This window comes from Urocitellus parryii, chromosome 10 (genome assembly GCF_045843805.1).
Source record: "Urocitellus parryii isolate mUroPar1 chromosome 10, mUroPar1.hap1, whole genome shotgun sequence".
Classification (NCBI taxonomy): Eukaryota; Metazoa; Chordata; class Mammalia; order Rodentia; family Sciuridae; genus Urocitellus; species Urocitellus parryii.
Window position 1 is genome coordinate 67,010,405 of NC_135540.1, and position 11,583 is coordinate 67,021,987.

General features: G+C 29.9%; 1 pseudogene; it reads left to right on the forward strand.

Annotated features, from left to right (window-relative positions):
- The first annotated feature begins 9,748 nt into the window (after window positions 1-9,748).
- LOC144257348 (small nucleolar RNA U13) lies at window positions 9,749-9,857 on the forward strand (annotated as a pseudogene).
- The last annotated feature ends 1,726 nt before the right edge of the window (window positions 9,858-11,583 follow it).

An 11,583-nucleotide genomic window follows, 5' to 3' on the forward strand; every position in this document is an offset into this window, starting at 1 on the left:
ATTATTTTGGGGTATTTCTGTGAGAGTGATATAGCATGAGATTAACAATTAAATCAGTAAAGCAAATTTCCTTCCCTACTGCAGATGGGTCTCTCCCAACTATTCAATTGAAAGCCTGAATTGAACTCAAAGCCTGACCTTCCCCTGAGAAAGAGAAAATCCTGCCTAATTGACATTGAACTAAGACCCTGTTTCCTCCTGCTTTTGGACCTACTTTCCTTCATACAGAATCTATCCAAACAACTCTTGGTTCTCAGGCCTGCAGACTGATGAGAACTTAATCAAACTTGTTCTTCTGGGTTTCTATCTTGCTGACTCACCCTGGAGATGTTGGAACTTGCCAGCCTCTATAATGCATAAGTCAGATTTAATAATGAATCTCTTGTTACATATATGCATATCTTATTGACTTTCTCTGGAGGATCCTGACTAACACACTGTGAAAACAACAACCAAAAAAGAGGTGGAATAGGATCTCTAAAAACAGACCAAAATCTGACAAAATTGAAGGGAAAAAATAACCACGTGTAGCAAGAGCTGGAGATTTTACTTCAAATATTGGATAGAACAACTAGGAAGAAGGTAAGCAAAGAAATGGAAGATATGAAAAACACCACATATTAATTAGATTACAAAAAAGCATAGAACACCCCATCATACAATAGCAGCAGTGATAATTAAGCAGTAATGATAATTAAGCCATGGTCTAAAATAAGCCTCAATAAATTTAAAGTGATTGAAATCCTGTAAAATATGTTTTTCAACCAAAATAGAGTTAAATTAGAAACCAATAATGAGAGAAAACTGTAGAATTTACAAATGTGAGAAAATTAAATAACAGATTCCTAATAACCAGTGGATCAAGGAAGAGATCACATGGAACAACTTAAGATGAATGTAAAAGAAACCATATAACAAAACAAAGATATGTGTTTTTGCTTTAATAGAGCTTACAGGAAAATCTGTAGCTATAGATGTTTTCACACACTATTTTCACAGATCAACACCTTAAGAAGCTAGAAAAAGAACATAAAGCAAAACCCAAAGAAAGGAGAAGAAAGAAAATAGCAAAGATTAAGATCAAAATAAATGAAATAAAAATTGAAAGTTGAAAATAAATCTGAAAGTTGCATCTTTGAAAAGAACAACAAAATTGACTAAGCTTTCCTTAGAGTGACTGTAAAGAGATTTTTCGAATTTCTAAAATCACAAGTGAAAATTGTGCATGGCACCAGTCTTACAGAAGAGAGAATTATTATAAGGAAATATTAGGAAAAACTGCTTACCAAAAAGTTAGATAATCTAGATGAAATGGATAAATCCCTCAAAAGACACTAAAAAATATCTGAATAGACTTAACTTGGTGAAGAAACTGAATTTGTTAAATAATAACAATAGTAACTCCCATGAAAAGTCTGGACTGAGACAATTTCCTTGATGAATTCTGTTAAGTATTCTAAACCAGTTTTTCACACACAAAAAAAAAGTATAAGAAGAAGTACTTCTAAAATTTTTCTATAATTCCAATATTTCATTTAAATCAAAACCAGAGTTTTCACAAGAAAATAAAATGACATATACTAGCCTATATGAAGACAGATATAAAAATCTTTATCAAACTACTAGTAAATTAGGTCCAACAACATTTCATATCATGATCAAGTGGAATTTATCTTGAAAATGCAATGGAGGTTTAACATACAAAATTAAATTAATATAGTATATCATATTAATAGAATAAAAAATAATGATCATTTCAATAAATAGAGAAAACATGATAAATTCCATCTTCTTTTCATAATAGTAATACCAAGACTCAAGAATGAAAGGGAATATCCTCAACTTCCATATACAAAGGGCAGCTATGAAAACACACAGCTAACCACACACTCAATGATGAAGGACCGAATGTTGCTTCTCAGATCAGGAAAAAGACAAGGATATCTGTACTCCTTATTTCTGCTCAACATTGTACAGGAGTCTCTAGACAGGGAAATCAGACAAGAAAAGAAAGAAAGGCAGCTAATTATAAAGTAAAGAGTAAAACTATAATGAAAGCTGACATGATTTTGTGTTTTAAAAATCCTAAGAATTGAACAAATGTCTATCAGAACTAATAAAATAGAAATGTTGCAGGATATATAAAATATATATAAATCAATTATATTTTTATATACTTGCAAAAAACCACCTAAAAATGAGATATTAAAACACAATAGGAAGATGTCTTCGTGATCTTGAATTTGATGATATTTTCCTAGACTTAAAAAAAGCATATGTGGCAAAAGAAAATACAGATACACTGATTTCATCAAAATTTAAAAATGTATTTTTCAAAGGACACCATGAAAAAAGTGAAACTACTACTGCAGAAGAGGAGAAAATCTTTTCAAGTTACATACATGTAAATAATTTGTATCCATAACCCTGAGAGTCAACAATTAAAAGTCATTTCTTAAAAAATGATTCACAAATTGTCAATAGACATATAATAAGATGCACAACATTATGAATCATTAGGAATTGCAAATCAAACTTATGAGATACCACCTCACACCTATTAGAATGGCTAAAACAAACAAGGCAGACTATAACAAATGTTGGTAAGAATGTGAAGATATTCAAATCCTTATCCACTTCTGTCAGGATTGTAAAATTGGGTTGCATCTTAGAAAACTATTTGACATTTCCTCAAATTTTAAGCATAAATTGATGACATATATGATATGATATAGGATTTCCACTGTTAAAATAGCCAAAAGCATGTAAAAAAATCTATGTAAATGTACTTTGAAGCACTATCCATTATAGTCAAAAATGAAAATAATCCAGATGTTCATCAACTGATGAACTCTATATAAAATAAATATCTGAATTTAAGTAACATTAAAAAGTAACGAAGCATTAATGCATGCTACAACATGGATGAATCTCAAAAATGTTGTGTGAAGTAAAAGAAGTCCATCACAAAAGACCACATAGTGTACATTTCCATGCATATAAATATTCAGAATAGACAAATTCATTGAGATAGAAAGTAGATTAATGGCCAGAGGTGGGACAGTAGAGAATGGGGAGTGACTATTAATGAAATTAGAAATGAGATATTTAAAATGTTCTAAATTAGACAGTAGTGATGGTTGCTTAACTCTAAATACATTGAAAAAATTGAATTGCACATTTTAAAAGAGTGAAGAAGCATATGGTATGTAAGTTATATCTCAATAATGGAAATGAAAAGGAATGTTACAAAAAGGTCATTAATCCTATTTTAATTTCTAATAAAATCAGAATGACAGAATTTAAATTTTATCAGCAAAAGTAAAATAATTTGAGAGGTTAAGAAGACATCAAGTGAACAAATGAATAGTGAAAGTCAGATGGGCATGCTAATAATTCATTTGGTTCACCACTCGGGTGAACACTCCTTGTCACTATGGTAATATTGACTGTTAAAATACATTCATATTTAATCAGGTTTTCTGTAATTCATATCTATGTTGGTCTATTGGCCAAACAATGATTGAAACAAGTAATAAACAAGAAAACTGATTTTAACATAAAAATTAGTGAATCAAAAAAATTGGTAATATCATATTTCACAGTTTGATTCAAAAGGGTTATGAACTCCCATTTTTACCCCGTATACAGATTGCTGAATCACGACCAACAATAAAAAAAAAATTGGTAATAGCTTTGCAATTATTTCTTGATTTAAATAATGAGTATACAGGAAATTACTATCATGTATCATTTTAACAAACCATATGCAGTTACATGATGGTATATTATACATGAAAAATCTATGATATTGCTAATCTATAAGTGTTTTGTGTTTTTAATGAGTTAAAGGCCAGCATTGCAACCAAGACATGAAATTTTGTTAGTAGTAGACAAAGACTAATTTTGGGATAAAGCTGAGCTATTGCTATGGTTTAATTGTAATCTGTTGATGCAGGAAATTTTAGGTTTATTTTTTAAAACAACTGATAGAAGAAGAAAAGATTAGTTTAAAAAATACTTGGTGTGTCTACATTTAAAATGTAGTTAAAAATGTTCAGTTTCATATTTGTGACTCTCAAAAGTATACCCCTTTTGCTAATTATTATACGTTATCCTAGTCTCAATGTTAGTTGTAATCTCTTCTACAGACTTACATTTAGCCTCTTTTAGTATTTCTTGAAAAATGTCTTTCTATAACATGTAGCTCTTCACCTGTAATCCTATGCATTTATAATCTAACATTTCATGGTAATTTTAATTTAATGCAGTTCAACAACCATATAAAAAGGATTTTTATATTCAGACTGGACCATAATAAAAGAATCCTATGTGATATAAATCCATTATGCTCATTCACTAAATATTACTTCTCATTAAACTCTGATTATATATTGCCAAAGACAAGGATCCAGGAAACCTGTGAAAATAGTCAATAATATTCTATTATTTCTCACTACTCTTAAACTACTTGTGGTTTATCTTTTAGATAGGGAATATTTTTGGTTCTTAATGCATAATACTTATTCTTCTTCATTTTCAATCTTATAAATATTGAATTCAGTACTCTCCTGAAAGTGACTTTTTAAATTATTTTCCTGTATTTTTATTATGCTAATTCTGATGATTCCACCAAAATAAACCTTGAAGGCATGTTTTATTGTCACAATGCATTGAAACACGAAAGAGGTTACCAACTATTCATTACTTTATATCATTTTAGACATTTCAAAAAGGCACTTAGGTAATGCTAAATTTTTGATTAAATATCAAGGATAATATTCATTTTCCTTTATACTATTTACTTAAATTAAGTCTCAATGATTATGTAAATATCTTAGTTACTATAAAAGTACTATCAAGGTCTCTGTCACATCCAAACATTTTCTTGATTTGGAGATTTACAATTTATCTTATAAAAAACCCATGCTCAAAAAAAAAACACTTTTATTTCTAGTAAAGTTTGGATTTTCATCAAATATGAAATAGCCATCAGATCTTGTACCAACAATCAGTAATTGATTTTCATGGTTTGCTTATAAGAGCAAATTATTTTTAGGACACATTTTTTCAAAGTTACATAAAGTATTCACTATAGTTTTTCAGTTTTTCTTATAGCATATTTTGTTCATCAAAATCTTTACTTATTTAAGTGATATCGTTTTAGCTGCAACCTTAGATATTATTCATATATTCTAATTTTATGTGTAGTTTACGTATTTTAGTATGATAATCAGTGGTATTACAACATTTTAAAAAATTTTGCGGATAAAATTATGTAGACCACCACCCAATTCACTCATCCAATTCACTCTACTGCAAACCAGGATAGTAGAGGTTTGAAAACAGATTCTTTAAACCAGACAACCTGGATTAATGCCTCAGTTTAACCCAATAATGGCCATGTGAGTCCTAAGTAGATTAAACTTTTTGGTTTGGACTTCACTACCACTAAAGGGAGATTATTAATAGTAGCTATTTCTTAGGATTATAATGTTAATAAATGAGTTAGCAATCTGACATGTGGGAAGTATTTAATAATATTTGTTAACTAGTATTATTATTATATGCTTAGAACATGTTTGCTATAAATTTATTTATTTTTAGTAAGCATTAAGAAAATTTCCAAACACTAGAATTTCTAACTTGTCCTTAAAACAGCATCTGTTTTTAACAGCTTGAATTCAGGAACAAATCAAATGTCACAAAATCCACCCACTGTAAGTGTACAACTCAATGATTTTAATTAATTTAGATATTTGTTGCACCATCAAAACAATATTTAAGAAATTTTCATCACCCCAAAATATCCCTTTATGCCTGTTTGCTGACAATCCCAGAAACACTCCTAATCCCAGGTGACCACTGATTTTATTTCTATGTCTATAAATCTGTCTTTTAAACACATTCTGTAGAGATGCAATCATATAATAACAACCTTCTGCATCTGGCTCCTTTCACTTAACATAATGTCTTCAAGGTATATCCATGTCGGTGCATGTATCAGTAGCATGCTCCATTTTACTACTGAACAGTACTCATTTTATTGCTGAAAACCACGCATTTTATTTATCCGTTCATCAGTTCAACAACATATGGATTATTTCCAGTTTTTTTACAACCATGAAAAATGTTGCCATGAAAATTCATGTAAAAATATTTTTTCAAACATATGCTTTTATTTCTCTAGGGGAGATGGATAGGACTGGAAATAATGTGTTGTATAATAGATTTACATTTAACTTTTTAATAAATGTCTCTAATAAATGCCAAAATGTTTTCCAAAACTTTGGAAGTACTTTGCCTTTCACCAGCAATGTGTAAGTGATGCAGTTCCTCCACATTTTGGACAACACTCGGTATTATCTGTCATTTGATGATAGCCATTCCTGCAGTATCCATTTGTGCTCTCAATTTGTACTTTCCTAATGCCAAATGACAGTTAGCATGTTTGTGTATGTTCCTTGCCATTCCAATATTGATTTTGGTAAAATATTTATTTACTGAAAGCTCTGTCCAGCCATTATTATTTTAAAGTTTCTACTATAATTTGAATCAATCTATTGGTCCACCAGGGGAATATCATATATAATAGTTACAATGCCCTCAAAATCCACTTTGCTTAGCCAGATATGGTGGTGAATGCCTGAATCCTAGCAGCTTGCAAGGCTATAACAAGAGGATCACAAGTTCAAACCCAGCCTGGGCAATGGTGAGGTGCTAAGAAACTCAGTGAGAGCTTGTCTCTTAAAAATACAAAGTAGGGCTGGGGATATGGCTTAGTGGTTGAGAGTCCCCGAGTTCAATCCTCAATATCCCCCTCCCCCCCAAAAAAAATCCTCTTTTCTCTGCTTATTCCTTTCTCCCTAACAGCTGGCAACCTCTGATCTTTTTACTATGTTCAGAGTTTTGCCTTTTCTATGCAAACTATCTATTTTGGGTATTGATTATATCAGTACAAGTTCAAGGACTATAACACACACACAACAAATATTAATATATTATTTGTGGCACAGGATGTTAATGTGAGGTAGTTGTGCTCATGTGGGGAAGGGAGTATATAAAAAAAATCTCTATAACTTCCCTCAATTTTTCTATGAACCTAAATTTTCTCTTAAAATAAAAAAAAGAGATCCATATATCTGGAGCCTTAATAATAAATAGTATCTATACCATGCTCAGAATACAATGTAAATATATGAATACTCTAAATTCATGTATACAAACATTAATCCTTAAATGAAAATTTAGGTCATTAAATTAAATCTGTCTATAAATGAAGTGAAATGTAATATATCCTTTAACCCAGTTATTTCACTCACAGATTTAAGTTTAGGGAAATTCCTGCGCAAGTTTGCAAGGATACATAGACATGGATGTTTTATTTTGGCACTGTTCACAGAAGTGCCAGAATTAGGATAATCAAGAGAAGTTGGAAGTTGGAGACAATGTTAAGAAAATGAATAAGTAAATTATACTGGATTTGTACATGGATACATGTACAATCACCATTATATAAACAATTTCATATGTATAAAATTGAATTATAGCTATATGAATTAAATACAGAGAACTTATTTAATGGGACATACTTTATATGATAAGTACTTTTCAAAGTACATACATAAAACTCATTAGACAACTGCATAAACAGAGAAGTGGGGATTAGGGTTGAAGAATAAGAAAAAGGTGAGTTAGGAGAATAGGGTGAGACAAAATGCAGAATATCATGAGATGACCTCTGTGTACCTGAGATGAACACAAAAGAGAAACAACTACAAATTTATTTACCTAAATAAAATTTTTTCACCAATTATTAATCATTTTAACCTGTTAGGAAAATAAAGTCTATAAATTTATTTGTTTATTATTTTCATTGTACTTACTTAAGATGGAGAAAGAAAAGTATGGAAAAACATTCTTTCTCATGGTAACTCAGAGAGTGGAAAAGCATAAATAGAACAATGATCATGGATGACTTCTTGAGTAATATTTTATCACCATTTTCTCTCATTAGAGTAAATACAAGAGGAAAAAATGTTAGGAAATAAAAGTATAAAATCATTCCAGAGGAATAGTACCCAGTGTAAATAATTCCTCCTTTTTACCTCTAGTGACAAAAATCATGGAATTATTTTACAAAAAAGCAAAAAGGAGAAGAAATATCTGAATTTTCTTTAACTGATTCCTTTTTTTATTTTAACTTCATTGTGTAGTAGAACGGATTTCTCATTTTGAAACCAACAAAGTGTGGCATTTTGGCTTTCCCACTCTAACCTTGTGTGGATTTTCTATTTGCATATTCCATCTCAACTGCAGTATTTCTCAGTATCAAGGACTAGATACACAGCAGAGATGTGCTTCTTAATGTATCATCTGTTCACAATGGTTTTGCATAATGGCTCTGATTTGCTTGGAGATGTGCAGTTAATCACAGCAATCCATACAACACGCTGTAATGTTCCACACTTAAATTAGCTCTTCCACATATTAAGGGGAGGGGGAGGGTAGGGAAAAATTCATCAAGAGGTTAAAGGAGAATTCACATAGCTTTTCCACAACTAATATGTCATAAAATATTAAATGACAGTTCATTTACTCTTACTGGCCCCTTTCATTAAGAACTTTTTGAAGAGTAAAGTATGAATAAATTCTACACATTTTTTGTTGCAGTGGGAGGGAAATAGTTTATTTAAAACAAGGGCAAACTGAGGAAAATGTATCCTATTTTAGTCTCAAATTTAATGCATATGTTCTTCATCTTGGCTTTCAAAATCTAAAATTAGCATAGATAACTGGACATGCTACTGTTTTAATAAAAATATCATTCATTATAATATTCTTTAAAGATCACTATTGAACCACAGTTTGCTATTATTTCACATTTAGAAATATCAATTTTATCTGTTTAATTTGATAAGGTAAACTGTATAGAGAAAACAACCTATGCTGATAGCACAGAAATTTTTTTATTAAAAATTTCAAATGTATTAAAATTTGTTTATGCTCAGTCTTTGTCAGTCCTAGATATTTTTTCTCTTTCATAAAAATAAATTTTAAAACATATTTCTGATAGTATTTAAAATGCAAACAAGTAATATTAAAGATACACTAAGACATTATTAACAAATAGAGTTAGCATCTATGGCCTAAAAAAAGGTTAAGAAACGTGATGGAGAAAAAATACTAAATGGAAATCTGGGATCTAAGCCCAAGCAATTTAACTTCAGGGAGTGTATTTTTAATTAATATAATAGGCTGTCAGTAAGACCATCTGCAGAGAGATTGAGCTTGATTCTGAGTACTGATCGGAGAATAGGACTAAGGATGGTCAGAATGGAGAAGGACATACATAAGTTTATACAACTTCCTGTTTTACCCTAAAGTGCATACTTCAAGTGAATTTCTCAAGTACATTTAGCTTGGAATATATGTTAGCACTGCATATTTGTCCATTGATAAATGAAACTGATAACTGAATTATAACTGAATGAAAGGTTCAGAAAAATAGGGGGGGGGAGACCAGAAAAGAAATATTCAGACCTTTCTTTTAGATATTTTGCTGACATCAAATTTCTTTATATATCATGAAGTTATGATTAGGATGAAGTTATGATATGATTCAATCTATTATGCTAACCAAGGTATAACTGATTGCATGGATTCTATGACCTATATAAAAATGAATTAAATTTTAATCATTAATTTCGTCATGACAACAATCTTTATTATAACATAAAAAATAAAGATCCTTTTGGTTCATAAGTGTGATGATTACTGAGTGTTCAAGTGGCTGTTCTGGGAGATGTGCCTTGCTCTGAACCTTGTTACCATATCTGCACATTACCCATCTGTTGTTAAAAAAAAAAATGCTATGGAAGATATTTTTCTTAGGTAAATTTAAACTCCTTCATTTTCTCCTGAGTTCTTATTTCTTTTTAATAAATGATATGATTCCACCTTACTCTGATCTCCCCTCCTGTGGCCCATTAGTCACCCTAGAAAATGTCTAAAAAGAACAAAAAATTATCTTTCTTATTACCTTCCAATACCTATCATACACGTTCGTGTTCAACTTTCAATTTTTTATCTTTTTTTCATTTTTTTTACAGTTCTATAACAACTAAAGGATAAAGTCTAACTCTAAATAATGACAGATCTGATCGTTCATGATCTCTTTCCCCTCTATACATAATTCCAGGATATTATATTTTCACTTCCCTGAACACAGTTGTTTCAAAATGTGTTCAGGCTTCATCTCCTTGGTAAAAATTTACAGACTAGCCCTGGCAAACTACCCTAAAAAGAGTTTAATTATTGTATTTGCACATAAAGGTGAACACTAAAAATTTTCATTATGTGGACTCATCATTTTCAGTATGTTAACAGTACTTCTATGAAAGTCAATGTTAATTTTTTTCTTATAAGCATAAATACCAAAAGAAGTTTATAGATAATTCTTTCAAGTTATTAATGTACCAACTAAGTATAACATAACTAACTTTATCATTTACACCATTTTCATTAAATAGATGGAAGGCTGATGGCTTTGATAAGTAGATAACACAGAAAACAAGATTCAGGGAGGGAAGGAGAGAAAGAAGCACACAGGCAACTGCACTTAAAGAGTAGCTTTGAGTACTAAATAGTTAAATTTTCAACCAATAAATCTCTAAAACAACATGGATCTGAAAGTTTTTATAATTCTTACACATTTTTTAATGCTAAGTCAAGAACTTTCACAATATTTTAACAAGAAAATGTTATTAATAAATTTAAATCTTTCATAAAAAATTAAAATATACTTTTCATAAATGTAGAAAATTATTCCCTAAGAAATTGACTAATCAAATTTTCTTCAAAGAAAATATTTAAGAAAGTAACTGAGAAGATGTTTTATGTTCAACTTTAACTTTGAAATGCCTATATTGAAATAAAAGAAGTACTAAAAATACTATTTCTCATTCTTCATATAGTTTCCATAAATGGTTTTTATATATTATATATGAATATATAAGTATGCATAATATTATATTGTGTATACTGTATATATCATATATATATTTTATATATGTATAAATATTTATACATTATATAATTATAAATAACTCTTAAACATCTATATATCTATATATGTTATATGTATACACAGCTTTCACAGCAATAGTTCATATCAATGGCAGCAATGTTTCTTTTCAAGATAATCTATCTAGTATGAATGATGAAACAAAAGCCTACTGGCTGATAGCTGTGAAACAGCAAATGTCTACCAGAAAAAAAAGACAGGAAGTTGGATAGGATGGCAGTTCAATAAGGCTCTGTCACATAAATATAGCATTCAGCAGCCAATACTTAAAGCAACCCACTAAACTGTTAGCCACTAGTTGTGGTTTTCAGATCTTCTAAAATTTAGATTTAGGATAAATTGCAATTTTCAATTTTTCTTTTTTTTCCTGCTTTCTTTGTCCCCATGTTCCACCCCTTTTCTTTTCTATACTTATGGGAGGGAACAAGGATATGGGCAAAAGTAAAAAAGAAAAAAAAAAGCAACAACATCAACAAAACCTCTCTCCATTATATATT